At 34.6% G+C, this 22732-nt stretch overlaps 1 non-coding gene across 1 annotated transcript; it reads left to right on the forward strand.

Moving 5' to 3' along the window:
- Positions 1-7713: 7713 nt before the first annotated feature.
- On the forward strand, positions 7714-7820 carry LOC136210057 (small nucleolar RNA R71). The gene has a single exon (XR_010677768.1). It is a non-coding gene; the product is annotated as a small nucleolar RNA R71 (small nucleolar RNA).
- The last annotated feature ends 14912 nt before the right edge of the window (positions 7821-22732 follow it).

Raw genomic sequence — 22732 nt, forward strand, 5'->3', positions numbered from 1 at the left:
TTCATATTCTTTCTTATGCAGAACCTAACCTTGTGGGCTGTCTGAAGCTTTGGGCAATTGAATTTTTATTTATATGAGTATAATAGCACCTTACAAAATAAATGTGTGAAATTTGTTGAGGTTTTTTAAACTCAATTTACAAGAATCAATTCATTTGCCAAATTTGCTCCCACTCATAGTGTCGAAATCCCTCTTGCAATTTCTTTAGGCATTCCAGTTTGCCTTTTGAAGGAACAAACAAACTGATAAGTTTATCTACCATCCATACACTGTAATTCTTATCGGAGATTAATATAAAAACGGTAAATAATTTATTAATCCCCTACTTTTTACCTAACACACTAGCTTTTGTCGATATTAAGCTTTTATTTCAATTGGTTGCTTGATATGGTATCAGAACCATGATATTCCATGTTGATGCTGCTGCTCGTATTAGTGTCACATACCAAATTATTTGTGCCTCAGAGGATGTGTTAAACATCTCATAACTGCTTCTAAACCTGCTGGAACTTAGTTGTATCTTTCTAATTATTTAACTTGTGTCCTTTTATAGCACATAAGGCGAAAAGAACTATATAGAAGACATTAACTTATGTAAATATTCCTTTTCACCCAGATCACAAGTCACGGAAATAATTATATAGAACACATTAACTTATGCAAGAAACTCCAACAATATTATGAAAACAAAACATAGCATTTCCTTTAGGAGGATGATTTTGAAGACAAAAACATTGAATAACAAAACAAAAACAACATGATATGAGAAAAATCCAGATAAGCCCTGATCATAATATAGGTATTCATGGAGAGAAATTTGGTGGCCATGGAAACCCGGCCAGCTCACTTCCAGAAGGGAAAAATCCAGAAAATCCTTCCTCTGTTGCACTCGAAGAAATGGTGGTAGGAAGCTGAATTGGTTCAAACCCTAAGGGATTTACATTGGAAGAACTACCTCCAAAATCTGTAGAAGTAACCCCAATTCCAAAATTTGGTGGCCATGGAAGCCTGGCTACCTCACTTCCAGAAGGGAAAAATCCAGATAACCCTTCCTCAGCTGCACTCGAGGAAACGGTGGTAGGAAGATGAATTGGTTCAAACCGTAACGGATTTAAATTGGAAGAACTACCTCCCAAATCTCTAGGAGTAACCCCAATTCCAAAATTTGGAAGCCTGGCCACCTCACTTCCAGAAGGGAAAAATCCAGATAATCCTTCCTCAGTTGCTCTCCAGGTGGTCGGAAGCTGAATTGGTTCAAACCCTAACGGATTTACATTGGAAGTACTATCTCCAAAAATTTTAGGAGTAACCCCAATTCCAAAATTTGGTGGCCGTGGAAGCCTGGCCACCTCACTTCCCGAAGGGAAAAATCCAGATAACCCTTGCTGAGTTGCGCTTGAGGAAACGACCCCATGAAGCTCAATTGGTTCAAACCCTAACCCATTTACATTGGAAGAACTACCTCCAAAATCTCTAGGAGTAACCCCAATTCCAAAATTTGGTAGCCATGGAAGCTTGGCTACCTCACTTCCAGAAGGGAAAAATCCAGATAACCCTTCCTCAGTTGCACTTGGGGGAAGGGTGGTAGGAAGTTGAATTGGTTCAAACCCTAAGGGATTTACATTGGAAGAACAACCTCCAAAATCTCCAGGAGTAAGCCGAATTCCAAAATGGTTCGGATTAGGTGGAGTCATAATTGGAAATTCAAAATAAAAATTTCCTCCAGAGAGTCCAGGACCAAGAGCTCCCACATCACCTCCTCCGCCTCCAAAACGCGGATAAGGTGGAGGAGGAGTACGAGGTGGAGCTCCAGAACCCGAACCACTTCCTCCAGCAACATTATCACTGTTTCTCACCATATCCAAAAACCACTGATCCCACGTCATGGAATCAGTAGGGTTAGCCCTAATTACTCCACTTCCTCCTAGTTGAACACTCTCAAAGCTAGGAGGCAGCGGCGGCAGCAGCGGTGGCGGAGGCTTAAATACACCAGCTCCTTGTTGAGCCCTCTCTTCAAAGCTAGGAGGCGGAGGGGGCGGCAGAGCCAGCTCAGTCCCTGGCTGCACCACCGGAACAAGAGGAATGGTTTGTTGAACGTAACAAAATCTCTTCTTAATGTCTTCCATTCTTTCCTCAATTAACCAAGTTAAATACAGAGTTTCATCAGGCTGCAAACAGTTATAATCAAATTCTCGGAGATTCAGCTTATTCATGAGAAAAGACAATTCACCTTCTCTATTCTTCTTGGCATCCTTGTCTATAAGTTCCCCAATTTTTCTCATTCTCTCCTTCAAGAAACTTTCTTGGGTCATCATTTTTTTGCACCTCTCCAATTCAGGGATGCTTAGGTACTTGGCTAAGATCTCCTTCACCTCGGGCCGGGACGGCCAGATCATCGGCTGAGTTTCATCTGGGCTGTAAATAATCATAAATGCTTTTACACCACAAAGAGTGGTTAGCTCCTCTACTTTCTTACACGCCCCCACGCTTCTGTTCTTCAGGCAAGTTTTTCTTGCTCTGGCATTAGCTATCCACGTTAGCTTCACCTTCTTTCTTGTCATTCTTGATATGCTCTCTCTTTTCTAATTACTTCACTTTCTTCTGTGCACTGAAACCTAGCTTTGGTTATTGTTATAGTAGAATGAAGATAATGACTCTAATAAAATATTATTTTTTTAGGGAAATTCAGTTAGAAACTATCTGTCAATATTCAGAAACATTTGTCCTCTTTTTGGTATGTAAGGTTTTATCTTTCTGGATTACATTACAGATTCTTTAGTCAAACGATGTTTATTTTTGGCAATGATACTTGAGTAATTTGTGTTTTTACTAGCTGGGACAGCATCTGATGCTTTAATTGCTAGTTGGGGTGCCATTTGATGTATGTTTCCAGATAATTTCTGCAAACCAGTTCCAGTTCAAGGTCAGATCCCAAAGGACCTAGCGCACCCTCCTTCTAGGGGTAGGCGAACCCATTGAACCACTCATTCGGTGTTTTACTCTATTGTATCTGGTTCCATTTATAACTGAGCCGAGATTAAACACGGTGAAACTTAGCTCGAAAATTGGTGAACAGGCTCAGTTATAAGGTAATGAACATGTTCACTGAGCAAGTTTGGTTCCATTTTTTTTAATAATAATATTTTTATAAAAAAACTATAAAACAATGTAGTTTTATGTAAATTTTAGTTTTGTAGGTTCCAAAACTATATGTTTTTGTGTTAAAAAATGTCAAATCAATATAATCAATTAACATAATTAATGAGTTGTTCGCGATCGAATCATGATAAAAAATAACGAGTTTCTCACAATGAAAGCTCATAAACAAGCTCGTAAACTGAATGTTGAGCTCAACCTTGAGCTGGTCAATTTTCTAAGGAGCTGAGCATGAGCATACCAAACTTAGCTAGACGCGATTACAACCTTATCTTTTACATTTTTTACTTGTTTTTTTACAATTTTTTTTAGTAAAACACTGTCATCCATAATCCATTCCATTGCCTATGAAAATTGAGTAATCGGTTTAATTGTGATTTTTTAGTGAAACAATGTTGTCCTTTGCCAATAATAATAATTGAGAAATTGGTTTACTTGTATTTTTTACAATTTTTTAGTTGAAATAATGTTATCCTTTATCAATTATAATTGAGAAATTTTATTATAATGGCTATACACCTACTCATATTAGTGTCATTTATTCATTTTTATTTTTATCACCAATCATCTTTTAACGAGGTGGTATATATTCTTTTTTTTTATGGAGTGTATTACATATTGAATATAATAAAAGGTCTCCTGAAAATTAGAGAAATTTTAGTATACGCTGAGCGGCATAACGATGACGTGTAGAGGAGCCATGATTTCATATTATGGGATAATTTTAGTCGTGTAGTGGGGTGGCCAGAGAGAAGTGAAATGAAAAAAAAAGAAAGGGTTTCGACTTCAGAACACATAGAAGAGAAGAGGGGGCTTAATTTTGGTGGATGCAGCAACATATTCAAAGTTTTGCTATAGAGCAGGGGGATTCGGTCCTCCAACGCTGGGCTGCCTCTATCATTGGATATACCTAGGGCTGTCAATTAGTTGGGGATTCCCCATTTCCATTGAAGACCCACCCCGATAGGGACGGGGTGGGAATGGTTTGTATATTATCCCCACAGGGTCGGGGCGAGGATGGTTTGTATATTATCCCGGACAGTTAGGGACGGAGCAGTGATGGTTATAAGTGTCTATCCCGGTCCCCATCCCCTTCCCCGTCCCCATCCCCGAATGTCCCCAATGGGGATCCCCAACGAATCCTCAACTAAATACCCGAATATAGAAACAAAACTAATATACATATATATATATATATTATTAATTTATTTTGGACTTGTTTTTAGTTTATGCTTTGAATCTTTGTTTGCTCGTAGTTTATTACTTTAAAAAATTATATACTACAAATTGATGTTTTACAAGAAAAAAAAAGTAAAAAACTTAAACGGGGATGAGAATTCTCCGCACGGATGGAGACTCGTCGCCAGGCGGGATGGTAGCCAAATTTTCTCCATTTGTAATTCGGGGACGGGAACGGGAATCCTCGATAGACCAGTGATCAGTGATGGTTAATGCAATCCCCGCCCGACCCCTTTTACAACCCTAGATGTACCATATCAATAATTTTTTAACGGATCACATATTTTAAAATTTAGAGTTTATTCTTTAGGTTTAGAATTTATGTTTTAGAATTTAAGGGAGTTAGAGAAGAAAAGCTGCTAATTTTCATCTTCTTTCTTTGCCTTTTTCTTTTTATCAATCTTTCTATATTTTGTTGATCTACTTCGAGGAGGACCAAGGATCTTCCTTCTTCCTTCTGACAGGGTTAGATTTCTATATTTTTATTGCTTTTTTAGTCTGTGTTCATATATTTCATCGGAACTCTCCTTATCCATCTGATTGTATCTGCTCTCTATTATTCTTTCGTTTATGCTTTTTTCGGATTTAGCAAGAGCGGAAATGGTTTATCTTATCCGTAGATCAATAAATCTACGTGGTTGCAACAAAAAAAGACTCAGATCCAAATGTTCGGAACGGTCTAAAGAATGAAGTTTGGATTGCATATGTCTTTCTACTGATTTGGATTACCGAGAAATATATTGTTGTTTTGTGTTTTTTATGCCTTTTATGGGTTCTTTTTGCTCTTTGTAGTCATTTTCATCTTTTCGTGGAACCGATTGAACTAAAAGCTCGAACTGATAGTTAAGGCACAATCATATATCTTATATTTATCTTTGACAGACATAACAATGACGTGTGGCGGAGCTGGGATTGAAATTAGGAGAAGGGGCTCCGATCCTCTAATCATTCGATTGTTTCCGTCATCGAAAATGTCACGTATTTAGAATTTAGGATTTATAATTTATATTTTGGAATTTATAATTTTATTTAAATAAATAATTGAAAATATATAATTAATAAATTACACATGGTAATATTAGTATTTAAAATCTTTCTGATAATTATGAAAAATAATAGTTTTGATTTTTCCTGTTATCTCCCAACTATATATATATATTTAGGGTAGGTGAAAATTCATAACATCTTTAAAATTATTTAAAAGGTTATTTCTTCATATGTTTTTATTTATTGATTTTTATTTCTCACATTGAAGTTATTCCATTTATGCATAATATAAATATAAATATTAAATTAATATTAAAAACAAAATAACATAATAAAATTAAGAACTAGTCCTACTAAATTTGTGATATTAATATTTTCGTAATATACAACTCATCATTTCCTAATAATTTCTGCACTCAACCTAACATAAGCTTAAAAATTCATACATATTAACAAGTTCAAAATAGTAGGAAATTAGGAAGTTGGCATTCTTCTTGGACTTGTGTTAATTTGTTAGAGATAATAATAGGTAGAGAATCGCCTTCGCCTAAGAAAGCGTACCTCAAATGACTTGGTAATTCTTTAAGTTCTAATTTAGGTGGAACTACAATTGAAGGCGGAACTGGTCCATCTTCTCGAATCAAAGGTTCTGGGTCCTTATCTTCTAGTTCCTCACTCATTATAGGTTCTATTATTTCTTCTTTTTGAACAATGTCATTTACACATTCTTCAATTAAATCAAGTTTCATACAAGCGAAATCTTCCATAGGATATTTCATCGCTTGGTTCATATCAAACTCAATCTTATCATCTCCTATTCGTAAAACTACTTTCCCTTCCGACACATCAACTAGAGCACGTCCCGTGTTCATGAACGGTCTACCAAAGATTAGCGGACAATTCACATCATAAGAAAAATCTATAATAACGAAATCGGTAGGAAAAATAAATTTGTCAACTTTAACTAAAACATCCTCAATTATACCATATGGTCTTTTAGTGGTTTGATCCGCTAATTGTAAAACCATATTGGTACGTTTGATGTCTTCTTCTAAGCCTAACTTATTAAAAATAGATAATGGCATCAAGTTAATGCTTGCTCCTAAATCACAAAGACAACTCGGGAATTCTATATCGCCCAATTTACACGGAATGGTAAAACATCCGGGATCTTTGAGTTTTGTGGGAAAATTGCTTGACACAATCGAACTGCAATCTTCAGTTAGTGAAATGGATGAAATTCCTTCCCAACTGATTTTCTTTGAAATTAAATCTTTGAGGAATTTACCATAATTGGGAATTTGCGTAATTGCATCCATAAATGTCAAATTAATATGCAAATTTTTAAGTTTGTCTAAAAATGTTAAAAGTTATTTGTCATAGTCCTTATTGCGGACTTTGTGTGGAAAAGGTGGTTTGGGTACAAAAGTTTTTGTACTAGAGTCAATCGGTGCATCTTTTTGTTTTAATGTATCTTCTTTGGACTTTGATAAATCAGTTCCAGATAAAGTCGAATTTCCGGGCATTTCCGGGCCTAAGTAGTTTTTCCCTGAACGAAGAGTGATAGCCTTAACATGCTCTTTCGGATTTTCTTTCGTATGGCTTGGAAGACTTCCCTCTTTGCGGGATGGAATTGATTTAGCGAGTTGTCCAATTTGAATCTCCAGATTATGGATGCTAGATGATTGGTTTTTAATAAGCTGATCGAATTTGTTCTCGATCCGTTTAAAACCATCGTCGTGATTACTTATTTTTCCGCTCATCGCATCAATGAATTTGTCGATTTTAGAAGATAAAGTGCTAATCGAATCTCTTGATTGATTTTGATAATTAATAGTACGATTTTGATTAGCATTAACATTATTGTTGTCTCTCCAGTTAAAGTTAGGATGATTTCTCCATCCAGGATTATATGTATTGGAATAAGGGTTATTATTTTGGTTTTGCCCTTGGACAAAATTTACCTGTTCAATTTCACTCATACCTTCGTAATCCACATCTGTTTGGATTGGTTGACCATTAGGATCACACGGTGCCATAAACCTATCAATTTTGTGCGACAAGGCAGAAAATTGGGCTTGCAACATCGCTACTGGATCAAGATTCACTATACCTTTAACTGATGATGTAGTTGAGGATGATGGTTTCGCTACTGGTATGTGTCCACGTTCCGCGGGCCACATACTGTTGTTGATTGCCATTTCCTCCAAAAGTCCTCTGTCTTGGGCAGATGTTTTCTTCATGAATAACCCTCCAGACATAGCGTTCAATGAATCTCTAGTTGTAGGATTTAGTCCATTATAAAATGTTTGCATTAAAAGTTCAGCGGGCAATTGGTGGTGTGGGCATAAACGTTGAAGTTCTTTAAAACGTTCCCAAGCCTCATAAAGAGTTTCACTATCATTTTGAGAAAAAGATGTTAACTCTTTAATGACTCTTGCGGTTTTTGCTAAAGGGAAAAATTTTGATAAAAATGCTTGGGCTAATTGCTCCCAAGTCTCAATTGATGCGGCTGGCATAGAAGTTAACCATTCTTTAGCTCAATCCTTCAAGGTAAAAGGAAAAAGGCGAAGTTTGATTGCTTCTGCAGTTACATCAGTAATTTTAAAAGTGTCACAAATTTCTAAGAAATTTGTCAAATGGGTATTGGGATTTTCATTAGGTAACCCGTAAAACGTTACATTATTTTGTAACATATTAAGCAACGCAGGCTTAATTTCAAAATGATGTGCATTAATTTGGGGTCTAACTATACTATTTGTTACACCGGCCACTCCTGGCCTAGTGTAATCCATAAGTGTGGCCATAGCTTCTGGCTCGGTAATTTTAGTTTTTATTGGGGTTTGGTTTTTCTTTTTCTTTTCTTTCTTGTTCTTTTTAAGAGTTCTTTCAATTTCTGGGTCAATAGGATCTGGTGACGTGCCCGAACTTCGAGAACTGCGCATGAACTTGAAATTTCGCACGAACAGAAACTACCTACAAAACAGAATTTGAAAAAATAAATATGTTAGTAATTGAAAAATAATTAAAAATATAAAAGTTTGAATAAGTATGAATAAACCTAGATTCGTAATAAAACACGAAAAATTTAAAATTTTGTCAAAAATTTTGGCGTTCCCCGGCAACGGCGCCAAAAACTTGTTGAGCGATTCCCGCAAGTGCACGGTATACGCTTGTAGTAATAAAAGATATCGATCCCACAGGGAACGTTTTTCAACAAAAACTTATTTATAATCGGTTAAATTTACTTTAAGGTTTATAATATAGAAAATCGTTTAATCGGTTTTGGTTTTGAAATTGCTAGAATAAGAATTAGATTAGAGTATGAAGATGTTAGAAGATATCTGATTTAAGAATGAATTTGCAAAAACAGGAACGTTTTAGTACTTTGGAAAAGTAAACAAGTATATTTGTTTGCATTAAGCAAAGAAAACAACTTTAAACTTTGTACGAATTATAAAGATGAAATAAATGACGGAACCTCTAATTAATTGGCTTTGAACGCGACAAAACCCTTTCGGGATAAATTGCCCAGAATCAAATTAAAACTCTTTCGAGATAATAATTTGCCTAAGTGTTCAACAAAGTTTCCTTGTAAAGATTTTTGATTAAATACGTTTTAATGAAAACACCAGCAGTCACTTTAGTGGATTGGTTACCATAAGCGCTGCATAAAAATCTATCGAATAAAACGGACTTTATTAGATGAAATATAAATTGATACAAGTTTACAGAGAACATGGAGTATTGAATTCTTCGACGGCGTGCAAGTGAACGGGTTGTCAATCCTTTCCTTGGGTTTCGTTAGAGTTTGTCAGGCTCAGGGGCGAATCCTCTACTCAATCTTCTACTGTGTCGGTCCACTACCAAAATGAAAACTAAACTGGAACAATGTCTAAACGTTACTGAATTTGTTATTATTTAGTAAACAATGTGTGTACATCATATTGCTTTTGAACAGAATCGAAATCTAACTTCTGAATCACTTGATTCGGAATTTCTGCATAAATTCTATACTAATCTCTTTCTTCTACACATATACCATTCTATTTCAACTCTCCATCAACTCTTTATTTATAGATGTTGAAGAGTCTTGATTGAAGTGTCGTGTCCATTGTGAAGGATCGTGTCCGTTGTGAAGGATCGTGTCCGCTGCGAAAGGACGTCTTTATCCACCCGAACGATCGCGTTTCGTCGAAAACGAAAGTGTGTAACTAGGCTTCTAAAATCTCCTGCTCGTACCGAGAATGGGGGAGCATCAATTTGTACTTCGGACGAAGGGAATGAGGGGCTAAGGGACGCGTGTCACGTCCGTGAATAGTGGGTGCCGCGGTCACGGCACGGAGCATTTTTCACTTCTTTGGCTCTCGTTCGTGTCCTCGACTTGGCGTTATTAATTTTCGTCGTCTTTGACTCCATTTGTAGGGCTTTTCTTCTATTTTTGAGCTCTTTTTACTCCTATTTGGATTTTACCAAATATTTATGTATCTTGCACGAAAGAAACATATTCGAGAGTAAAAGTATTTTAAATAGTTATAAATATCATAAATTCGTAGCAATATTGATGTAATTATTGATGATATTTTAGGTATATTTTGGGCTTAACAATTAGGCCTATTGATAATTTACCATCTTATCATATGAAGTATCATATTAATAAAAAGATAAATTAGTTTATTCATTTTTTAGGTCAATCTATTATGTTGTCGGTATCGATAGATTCATTTTTTTAAAAGATTGTTAATATAATTAAAATATTTTTTTCATTATGCGAACATATTATACACATACCTGTTTTACTATTTAACCTTTTAAGAAAATAAATATTAATATTTATAATTATGTACATATACCATTCAAATATGATTTTTTTTTTCTATTTTCAAGAAAAAGTATTAACAATAAATAATGTACTATATAATATGCAGTATTATATTAGAGAAAAGATAAATACGTTTTTCAATTTTATAAGATTGATTAATGATGTTGTCGTTGATAGATTCACTTTTTAAGACGTCATAAACAAAATTAAAATGTTGTCGTTATATTTACACATATTATACAAGTAATTGCACACCTTTTAAGAAAAACAAATATTACATCTTATCTTTTTGTACATGTATGAACGCAAATATAATATGAAGTATTATATTAGTGAAAAGATAGATCATGAAGTATTTTAATTATTTTTAAGAAACATTGTAAACTACTAAATTTAATTAGCAGAGTTGAGAAAGGTGAATAATGTAAAGTATGAAAATATGGATTGTTGGGCTTTTGCAAACTAATATATATAGGCCCAACTGAAGCGATGAGCCCAACTGCAGTGATCCGATTTATAATCATTCTCATCTGTGAGATGACTTGCGTCTGAAAATCCTTCTATTTTCAGATCACCTTCTCCGTACACTAGGAACATATCTTTAGTTCTTCTCAAGTACTTAAGAATGTTCTTGATGGCAATCCAATGCTCGTCTCCCGGATTCCCTTGGTAACGACTCGTTACAGATAACGCGAACGCTACGTCAGGTCTAGTGCATAGCATAGCATACATAATCGAACCGATTGTGCTGGCGTACGGGACTACAGCCATGCGTCGTTTATCATCATCGGTTTTAGGACATTGATGATTGTTTAACTTTACTCCATGTAACATGGGTAAGTTACCTCGTTTCGATTCAAGCATGCTAAACCGATTTAGCACATTTTCAATGTATGTAGCCTGTGAAAGACCAAGCAGTCTTCTCGATCTATCTCTATAGATCTTTATACCAAGTATATAAGCTGCTTCACCAAGGTCTTTCATTGAGAAGTTACCAGATAACCATACTTTCACTGACTGTAAGAGAGCAACGTCATTTCCCATTAATAATATATCGTCCACATATAGTATGAGAAATGCTATAGAGCTCCCACTTGCTTTCTTGTAAATGCAAGCTTCTTCGCAATTTTGTTCAAAACCAAATTGTCTTATGGTTTCGTCAAAACGCTTATTCCAGCTTCTAGATGCTTGTTTAAGTCCATAAATGGATCTCTGAAGTTTGCAAACTTTATTTGCATCATTCGATATGAAACCTTCAGGCTGCATCATATTTACATCCTCAAGCAGGTTTCCGTTTAGGAAAGCTGTTTTCACATCCATTTGCCAAATCTCATAATCGTAGTGAGCGGCAATTGCAAGCATGATTCTGATTGATTTGGACATAGCCACAGGAGAGAAAGTTTCATCATAATCAATTCCTTGATTCTGACGATATCCTTTCGCTACTAGCCTAGCTTTGTAGGTGCTAACCTTTCCATCCATGTTTGTCTTCCTTTTGAAGATCCACCTGCACCCAATGGGTATTATCCCTTCGGGTGGATCAACCAAAGTCCACACTTGGTTAGTATACATGGAATCCATTTCAGAATCCATGGCCTCAAGCCATGCTTTAGAATCTGGACTAGTAAGAGCCTCTTCGTAGTTTTCGGGTTCGTCGTCTAACACGGGAACCTCATTATCATCTCCCACTAGAAAACCATATCTAACTGGGAGTTCACGAACTCTTTGTGATCTACGAATAGATGGCACTGGAGTCTCATCTAATGGGACTCCTTCAGGTACCTCAACCGCCTCTATTGTTTCAGTCGGTGTTTCTTCTTCTTGAACTTCGTCAAGTTCAATCATGCTTCCCTTTTGTGTTTCTTCGAGAAACTCTTTCTCTAAGAAGGTTGCGTGCTTGGATACGATTACTTTCTGATCATCTGGATGATAGAAGTAATATCCCATAGTTTTCTTAGGGTATCCAATGAAGAAACATTTATCAGATTTCGAATCTAGTTTGTCGGACGCAATGCGTTTGACAAAGGCTGAACAACCCCATACTCTCATAAATGAAAACACGGGTTTCCTACTAACGAACAATTCATATGGTGTGGAACTAGCGGATTTAGTTGGTACTCGATTTAGGGTGAAGAGGGAAGTTTCTAAGGCATAGCCCCAAGAACGTCTTTGGAAGTAAGGCCATGCTCATCATGGATCGTACCATATCTAATAGGGTATGGTTTCTCCTCTCGGACACACCATTGTGTTGTGGTGTATAGGGAGGTGTCCATTGTGAGCATATCCCACATTCAGTTAGATAATTCAGAAAATCATCTGAAAGATATTCGCCACCTCGATTAGATCGAAGCGTCTTTATTTTCTTTCCTAATTGATTTTCTACTTCATTCTTGAAGCATTTGAATTTCTTAAAAGCTTCTGACTTGTGCTTCATCAAGTAGATGTAACCATATCGGGTATAGTCATCTATGAAGCTTATGAAGAATCTGAATCCTCCTCTTGCTTGGACTGACATAGGACCACATACATCTGAATGAATGAGTCCTAGAGTGTCTGATACACGCTCACCTTTATTGCTAAAGGGTGTCTTTGTCATTTTACCTTTTAAACATGATTCGCATGTTTCCAATGATTCGGGATTGATTGGATCGATAAGCCCATCTGAATGTAGCTTTAGCATGCATCTCTTGTTTATATGGCCTAAACGATAATGCCACAAGTAAGTTGAATTATCTAGCTTATGTCTTTTGGTATCAATTGCGAAAACAGAAATTTTGTCATCTAACACATAAATCCCATTTTGTGATATTCCTGAAAAATAGAAGATCGAATCTCTATAAAAATCGCAACGTTTGTCTTTTATTGAAATATGAAAACCATCGTCAACGAGACGGCTAATAGAAATAATATTTCTAGATATTCCTGGAATATCCTTAGGCTGTATCCGGTATCAAATACCAAAAGATTCAGACTGTGAAATTTCAATATAAAACATACCAGATGTTGAAGTCCCGGCTTCTTCCCCTTTCGAGGAAGGCTAGGTACACCAACAGTTTCTTTTCCAATGCCCGTCTTCACTACAGAAGTGACACTCTCCTTTGGGCTTCTTCACTTCCTTTCCCTTATCTTTGTAGGGCACAACTTTCTTACCTTTCTTGGGATAATTAGGATTGGGATAGCTCCCTTTCCTTTTCTTTGATCCCTCAATGACAAGAGCCGGTATGGCTTTGTCTTTCTTCATATTTGGCTCAACTGACTTGAGCATATTTGCAAGCTCTTCAAGAGAGGTTTGCAAGTCATTCATCTGATAGTTCATAATGAACTGTGAATAACTTTCTGGGAGGGATTGAAGAATTAAGTCTATACTTAATTCGTTATCCATCGCAAATCCAATACTAGAAAGTTTGGTAATGTAGCCAATCATCTTGACACAATGTGTCATTACAGATGTGCCCTCTTGCATCCTACTACGATATAGCAACTTGGATATCTCGCAGCGTTCGCACCTGGTTTGTTTCCCAAACAATTCCTTTATGTGCATGATGATGGAATAGGCATCCATTTCCTCATGTTGCCTTTGTAATTCCGGTGTCATCGATGCAAGTATGATGCATTCGGCATCATCATCATCAGCCTTATACTTCTGGTAAGCATCAATTTCCTCAATGGGAGCATCATCAGCAGGGAGAGGGGGTATCAATGTATCAAGTACATACCTTATTTTATCGAACTTCAAAACAATTTTGAGGTTACGAAACCAGTCGGTGAAGTTTGAACCATTCAATTTGTTATCGGTAAGAATGTTTTGCAGATTGGTTTTAGTCATGATTATAAGAGTGGGTTTAATAAAACCTTGAGATGTGAGAAAGAGTAAACGTATGTTATTCATTTGCTTAAAGTATATCAATCTAAAATTATAGGTCTTTTAGTTTATTTTAGATTGCTCCCACTATTTTGCCAAATTAATAGCCCTCCATATTAATTCGAAGAATTTCACAAATCCTTTAGTGAGCTAGGATCCTAACTCCTGAGATTTCTCCTTGAGTTTACTCAACAAGCTAGTCTCATTCATTAGGTAGATTCATGTAATCAATCACATCTTTAATGTGATTCCTAGGTTATTGGGTTACTAACCACATTAGTAACTAATATGCTATTCATATTAATCCCAACCGTCTTGCCCATTAGTTTATGACAACATGAGTTTACTCATCCAATTATCACAATCTAATTTAAGTATTACCCCATATTCATGAAAAATGATTTTCGATAATTCAGGTGTTACCGAAAGGACCCCGAGCTTGAGTTTACTCAACAACCCAAAGGCCCTCAGCACTGCCGGCTGAATTATAATATTAGGGAGGGGCAACCGATTTTAATAACTTGTTTATTTACTTAACTTTTTAATGAGGGATTTTATTTTAGGTCTCATAATTTAACTTAGTCTTGATTTGCTTTAGCATACATCAGACACATACATTCGCATACATTGGCGTTATGGACATATCATCTAAATTATTCCGTCGAGCCAGAGACGGAATAAAAGGGCAAACCTAAGGAAATACTAACTATTACATATTTCTCTTTAGGTCATCCTTCTTCTCCATGGCGCCTTGAAATTAAATATTAATTTCTATACTACTAAAGAAAACTTCAATTGAATTGAAGGGAATCAGATGAGAAGAGAAATTACAATAGATAGTAGAAAGGCAGGACTCGCAGACCCTATTTCAAAAATACCAAAAGACTAAAGAGGGTCCAAATATGTCCATAACTCCAAACATGCATAGACTCAATTAAATAACTTTAATTCGTTGATTACATAACTATCTTATGTAATATTTATGTTAATCACATTAACATATCAAATTAACTTTCATCCAATTTTACTTCTAATAGTTTCGTATCTTTTATATTAATCTTTAGATTAATATAACTATACAAAACTTTAATTATGCACGTCCCAATTATTTTGATTTTAATTCATTTAACATTTTGATTTACAAATTGGTAAAACAAACTTTTAAAGAAATTTTCATTCGATAATCAAAACCGAAAACTATCAATTTCTGAAACATATATATTTAAATATAAAAACGATTTTAAATATATATATATATATATCAGTTCTAAAACGGTTTTAAAACGATTTTCAGAAAATAGGAAAAACTACTATAGATTTTCGTTTTATCTTTAGAATTAATAAAACTGATTTTATCAATCTAACTATAAAACTAATAGATTTCGTTATAATGATTATCAACCAAAATAATTAGGAACATACACATTTCGTTCATCAAGTTTTTGACAAAAACTTGATGGACGAAATGTGTCTCGTGCAAAACTAAGGGCAAGTGCACCCCATCGTGATCAAGTAATAAAGAATAAGTAGAGTATCGTTCCCACGAGGATTGTGTTTATAGCTATTGATTTTTGTGAATTTCTATTATCTAAGCAATCAAAACTTGAATTGGTTGTGATATTAAACTAATAAATTTAAAACAATTAAATGAAGTAAGCAAGGAAATAAATTGAGTTTAAATATGATGTAAATCACTAGAGCAAGGCTTCACCTAACCTAATATATATAATCAACTCAACAATCCTATCCAAGTTCTTAGTTTTAATCTAAAGACGGTGATTATTTCCTAAAGTAATTAACCAAGCTTTGGTCTAGTCAAGATTAATCCTATTTCACATACAATTATCCTAGCTTTGGCCCAGTCAAGAATAAAGGTATAATGAAAGCATTAAGTTCTCTGAAATAACCCCAAAGTTAAGTCGTAAAACTAAACCCTGAAAAACCGCACCGCATAGACACATGTCTAAACTATGTAGTTCCATTAATTATCTTAGTGTCGGTCAACCAAAATCATTAATTGTAATTTAGCTAAATATTGATCAGATATCTAACTAGGAAATTAAGCTCCATAGTTTAATTCTCTATTTAATAAATTATGAATTTGAAATTGGATTGCAAGTAAATCATCTACTTCGATTAGGATCCGCCATAGCTCTAGCTATGGAGGAATTAGCTCATGGTAGATGGAAAGAAAACAAGAAATTTAATAGAAAACAAACAAGAAAACATAATTAAATAAAAGAAAAGAAAAGATGAAGGAGAATAAACTTTGAAATAGAACTAGAATCAGTTACAAAGGTAGAACGAAAATGAACAAAAAGAAAACTACAAAAAGTCTAAAAGAGAGCTAAAAAGATGTGGTGAGGCCTGTTCCATGTTTGTTCCAGGTCTGGTTTCATGCTTCCCAATGTAGGTATTTATAGTTGCACATGTCTTCATGCATTCATTGTAACCTCCAACTTTAATGCTATTAAAGAGAAGATTAATGGAGGATTGAATTCTTTGCTCTAACTTCTTAAACATATGGAGAGTTGAATTCTTCTTTGTAACTTTTTAACTTTCATGTAATTAAATGGAGCATTGAGTAGTGTAACTCCTTCTTGAGCATTCAAAAGACTCTTTAACTTTCATAATATTCCTTGGATAGTTATTTTAGGAATTTATGACAATAAGGATTTATTTAAAGAGTCATGAGTCTTCATTCTTCAACTGCTACGAGGTCACCAACTAGAAGGAGTTCTAACTGTACAACTTTATTTACTTGAATAATGATTCCATAATTGCATTTTTGCCCCAAATAATACCTAAAAACATATGGAACAAGCATTAGTTCTTGAAACACAAAACTAAACATAAAACAATTAAAAAAATATAAAAAACTATCTTAACATGTATGATTATTATAATTAAAATATATTAAAAACTATATGAAAATGCAAGATAACACATACGCATAATCTATTTTAATTAACAATTAATTAAAACTTATTTATCTTTAGAATCAATTAATCAAAACAATTTGTTAATTAATCATAACTATAAATATTTATTCAATCATATTGAAAAACTTCTAAACTTTCATATATGAAATAACGGATTTAACGATGACTCTGATACCACTGTTGGAAATTAGGCTAAGGTATAGCAGCGGAAATATAAAAATTTTAACCTATTTCCATAAACCACAAGATCCGTTAACCGTTATTTCATATAAAGAGGGATAAGAAGAAATACCTTTTAGAAGTTCTATCTACCGTTGCAAACGAAGTGCCCACAACTTCAAAAGAGATAGAAACTGTCTACCAATCTGCCCCTATCCGAAACAGACCTTCCAGACCTCCGAACGACAATCCCTTCGGTGGAAACGTGGAAGAATATGTCTAGAAGCTCCTGTCCAAAAATCGCGACGATCCGACGGTTCAATCTCCGGGAATCCGCGAAATCGTGAACTGACCTGATATAGGAGTAGTAAAACGAATTTCTCCCTTTTGTTTGTTTTTCTTCTTTGAGTTCCCAAACGCGAAATAAAACACGGGAAGATTAATTTGGAATCAACTGTTGAATAGCAACCAAAGTAGATTGCCTCTAACTAATCAACACAAGATCAAGGATAAAAGAAATAGATGAAAATCAATTCATCAAACGAAGCCGTAGAGAAATCTCGTCCTCGAACTAGGGGTGTCGAATTTTCTCTCTCTTGGACTAGGTGAATTTCAAAAATCACAAGTAGGGTATGGCTTGCTTGGATTTCTAAAATCTCAAGGGAAGGGGTATTTATAATCTCTTGTATCTAATCCCTAGTTAGATAGAATTAGGTTACTGAATAGGAATTTCATTCGGAATAGAATTCCTAATTATTATCTCACTATATATCTAATATATTAAGGATAATAATAATAACCTTATTGGATAATAATAGGAGTATATTAATCTAATTAAAACTCCTAACTTAATTATCTCTTAATTAATTTAATTCATATTCCTAATCTAATTAGGATTAACAAAATCAAATTAATTATTCATGTATATCACTACATGAATTTCGACCCCCTTATGTCCATAGGCCTTATTGGGCTCAATTGGGCTTCTATCAATTAATTAACATCTATCTCTCTTTTAGGTTTCAAGTCTTATGTATGATCCATTAGGTTCTTATTGCTTCTAGCAGTATGCAACGTTATTAAATTAATTTTCAAAGAATTATATTTAATCTTTGCATAACGGAATGATGTACAGAGTATGTGATTAGCAAGTCCGTAATCATTCCCCTAGAGCTATAAGAAGACAGGTTGATTCTGTCGTTAACCTTTCCGTATTAGTTACAGTATAATTCGATCCTTTATCAACTACATCCTTGAACTGAATCTTATGACTATGGGTGATGTCAAGTCACATATAGCGAGACGTTTGTTTTACTTGTACAGGTCGAGTCAACTCAAAAAGATAGGTTAAGTGAAATCTGTATTTCTTACTCTTAAGCTATCACCTTGCAAGGATTTAGAGTCGAGTCTTCCACAAGCGATCCATGGATGTATCTCCCATTTATCGGGAGTGATAAATGCTCAATCCAATATATAATGACTCCGCAATTACTTCCTGTGATACCCAACGTCTACTGTTCACATCCCAGAGTCATATCTGTTAAGGATCGTGTTACACCAGAGTCAAAGCATCACATTCTGTAACCCAGAATACCAATTAATATTCCTTTGAGTCTGAGGATTAGTTATACCTATTAATACCAATGAGATGAACATGTGACAAGGATGAATCTACCCATCCTGTTATCTCAAATCGGATCCCCAATCCTAATGAACAACGTTTCATCGGATCTATGTAACTGTCCAGATATCTGTATATATGAAGCTTGTGAGATCAGCTTTCTGTCGGACAGAAGACATTGTTACATACAAGTCTCAACAGTGATATGTCAATCCCAAACATATCACTTGACTTGGGGTGGTTTTAAGTTTATCAGTTTACTATAAAGTTTTGTCTCACTTCATGCTTGTATGAACACTTTATAATCACTTTAAATAAACTTACGGATTTCCTTTTATTAGACTTTATTTAGTGCTTAAAAGGGATTGCCTTTATATAGTTATAAAACATATATCTCATTAAACAAATGATATAAAGAACAATTCATTTACATTAAGTTTGTATCCTAGAACAATTGTCTATAGGACACTAAACCCCAACATGGTTTACCTTATACTTGCCAGAAGAAGGTGGTTCAGTTATTGGGTTGGAGCAAACCCGGGGAAGGGACTGTGAAATTGAATACTGATGGCTCCTGTCATTCGGATGGAAGGATCGTGGTTGGTGGAGTCTTGAGAAACGCAGGAGGTGCTTGGGTGTCTGGCTTTGCTCAGAACCTAGGAGTGGGTTCTTCCTTCACTGCTGAGCTCTGGGGAATATTCTCTAGGCTTAGGCTCGCTGAGAACCTGGGGTTAAAAAGGTTGATTGTGGAATCCGACAACCTTGAAGCTGTGAAAATTATCTCTGATAATAAGTCCTCATGTTTAGGCAGCCAAAATTTACTTAAAGGGATCAAAAGGCTTTGTTCTTCCTTTGATTCCATCAGTTTTGGGCATGTGTTCAGAGAGCATAACTGGGTTGCCGACCGCCTTGCTGCTGAGGGCCATGAGAGGATGCTTGGGATCTCTACCTTCTCGTCGCCTCCGGACTTCTTTTATTCTTTACTTTCTGCTGATCAAGTGGGGGTTAGCTTTCCTAGGCTAATCCCGGGTTAATTCTTCTGGTTTTTGTTTTTCTTCTTTCTTTGCCTACTAAAAAAAAATAAGCAAGTTTGGGCAGTTGGTGAGACAATTGCAAAGTTTAGGGAGTTAATCTACTTTTGTGGACAAGTTTAGGGAGCTAGTGATACGAAATAAGCAAGTATAAGGAGCTGGTGAGATACTTGCAAATTTGAGAGAGCCAATCTACTATTTAGACAAGTTCAGAGAGCTCGTTATGTATTAGGCCTATTTATAATTTACCATCTTATCATATGAAGTATCATATTAATAAAAAGATAAATTAGTTTATTCATTTTTTAGGTCAATCTATTATGTTGTCGGTATCGATAGATTCATTTTTTTAAAAGATTGTTAATATAATTAAAATATTTTTTTCGTTATGTGAACATATTATACACATACCTGTTTTACTATTTAACCTTTTAAGAAAATAAATATTAATATTTATAATTATGTACATATACCATTCAAATATGATTTTTTTTTTCTATTTTCAAGAAAAAGTATTAACAATAAATAATGTACTATATAATATGCAGTATTATATTAGAGAAAAGATAAATACGTTTTTCAATTTTATAAGATTGATTAATGATGTTGTCGTTGATAGATTCACTTTTTAAGACGTCATAAACAAAATTAAAATGTTGTCGTTATATTTACACATATTATACAAGTAATTGCACACCTTTTAAGAAAAACAAATATTACATCTTATCTTTTTGTACATGTATGAACGCAAATATAATATGAAGTATTATATTAGTGAAAAGATAGATCATGAAGTATTTTAATTATTTTTAAGAAACATTGTAAACTACTAAATTTAATTAGCAGAGTTGAGAAAGGTGAATAATGTAAAGTATGAAAATATGGATTGTTGGGCTTTTGCAAACTAATATATATAGGCCCAAGCGATGAGCCCAACTGCAGTGATCCAACTTTTTGGGCCATTAGGGTTTTGGAAGGTTAGGGTTTCTTGAGCAGTATAAATGTAACCTTTTACTTTGTAATCCGTATCTCTTTCATTATAGTGAAATATCCTGGCTTGCTAGTACCCGCAGACGTAGTCATTCATATTGAGTGGGGAACTGGGTAAACAATTCTTGTGTGATTGCTTTTGTTTTTCGTTTATTATAATCATATTTTATTCCTAACAATCTTATAACATTTCTTCTATTTGTCAATGTGGCGTAACCTTTATATACCCTCATTCACCTTGATTTAGAGGCCTTACTCGTGACACATGTCCTTACTTCCTCTAATGGGAACGTATGTCTACCTTTGTATATTTGGGTGTTATCAGATGCGTACCCCCGTCCCCTTTCAATTTCCTAATTTCCTTAAGGCTTCATTCAGTTGGGAGGCTCTGGAGTTGAAAATCGAGTAAAGATTGTTGATCATTCTAGTGAGGATCTTAGTAGAAACAAATAATTGAAGCCAAATCCTTAATGATGATATAGATATGAGGGCATGTGTATTACTTGATCTTTTCTCTATGGTAGGTGATAAGTCCATTAGTACCATAATGACTTAATTTTAGAAATGTGGAATTCTTTTTATATGTCCCTTCCACACACCATTGTTCTCATTAGATATGATGCCATGTATTGATTGAAAGGATTTTTTTTTATGAGGCGCACATAAATAAAGGGATTTGGGTTTACAAGTGGTGCCCTTTTAATAACTCTAATTCAATTAGTACCACAACCTCGTTATATTTTGGGTCGACATACTTTTTCAACAAAACAAAGACAAAGAGAAACCAAAACCATTAATTTTAAGAACAGAGCATGTAGTCTAACTAGACTAGACTAGGAAATAACAGTCATTGTCTAATAAGTAAGTACGGCCTTATCAAAATTGATCTAAATTTGAAGTTTATAACATTATGTCCAAGTTTGGATCCCATGTGATCTCCACCTAAAGCTAATACTTTCTATAAACATGTAACAACACAGTGGATTTATAACATTTAGAGAGGTATCAAAATAGGTCTATGATTTTTAAGAAAGTATCAATTTAGGTTCCACGTATCAAATAGTACTAATATAGGATTAATGTTTAAAAAATGGTATTAATTTAGGCCTCGGATTGAACACTACATTCCTATCTACAATTGATAGAACTTAAAGGAGTAAGATCAATGATGTATCTTGTTCCCTTATCGAGACCTAAATTGGTACATTTTTTAAACCTTAAACCTGTATTAGTGCTATTTTATAAGTGGAACCTAAATTGATATTTTCCTAAAAACCAAAAGCCTATTTTGATACCTTATGTTCATTTTCCGAATTCGGAAATATCAAAGTTTAGTTTGATTCATATTCTTTCTAATGGAGAACCTAACCTTGTGGGCTGTCTGAAGCTTCGGGCACCTGAATTTTTATTTATATGAGTATAATAACACTAGTTAATTGTACATTTAGTTTTATCTTCTTCCAACTGTGCCATTTTTCCTTACAAAATAAATGTGTGAAATTAGTTGAGGTCTTTTAAACTCAATTTAAAGCCTTCAAAACAAGATTCAATTCATTTTCCTTACAAAATAAATGTGTGAAATTCCTTTAGATGTGTTTTCTTCTTTAGGTATATCTTTGAACATGTGTCGAAATCCCTCTTGCAATTTCTTTAGGCATTCCAGTTTGCCTTTTGAAGAAACAAACAACCTGATAAGTTTATCTACCATCCATACACTGTAATTCTTATAGATTAACATAAAAAGGGTAAATAATTTATTAATCTCCTACTTTTTACCTAACATACTAGCTTTTGCCAATATTAAACTTTTATTTCAATTGGTTGCTTGATATGGTATTAGAACCATGGTACTCCATGTTGATGCTGCTGCTTGTATTAGTGTCACATACCAAATTATTTGTGCCTGAGAGGATGTTGTTTAAT

Source organism: Euphorbia lathyris, chromosome 10 (genome assembly GCF_963576675.1).
Source record: "Euphorbia lathyris chromosome 10, ddEupLath1.1, whole genome shotgun sequence".
NCBI lineage: Eukaryota > Viridiplantae > Streptophyta > Magnoliopsida > Malpighiales > Euphorbiaceae > Euphorbia > Euphorbia lathyris.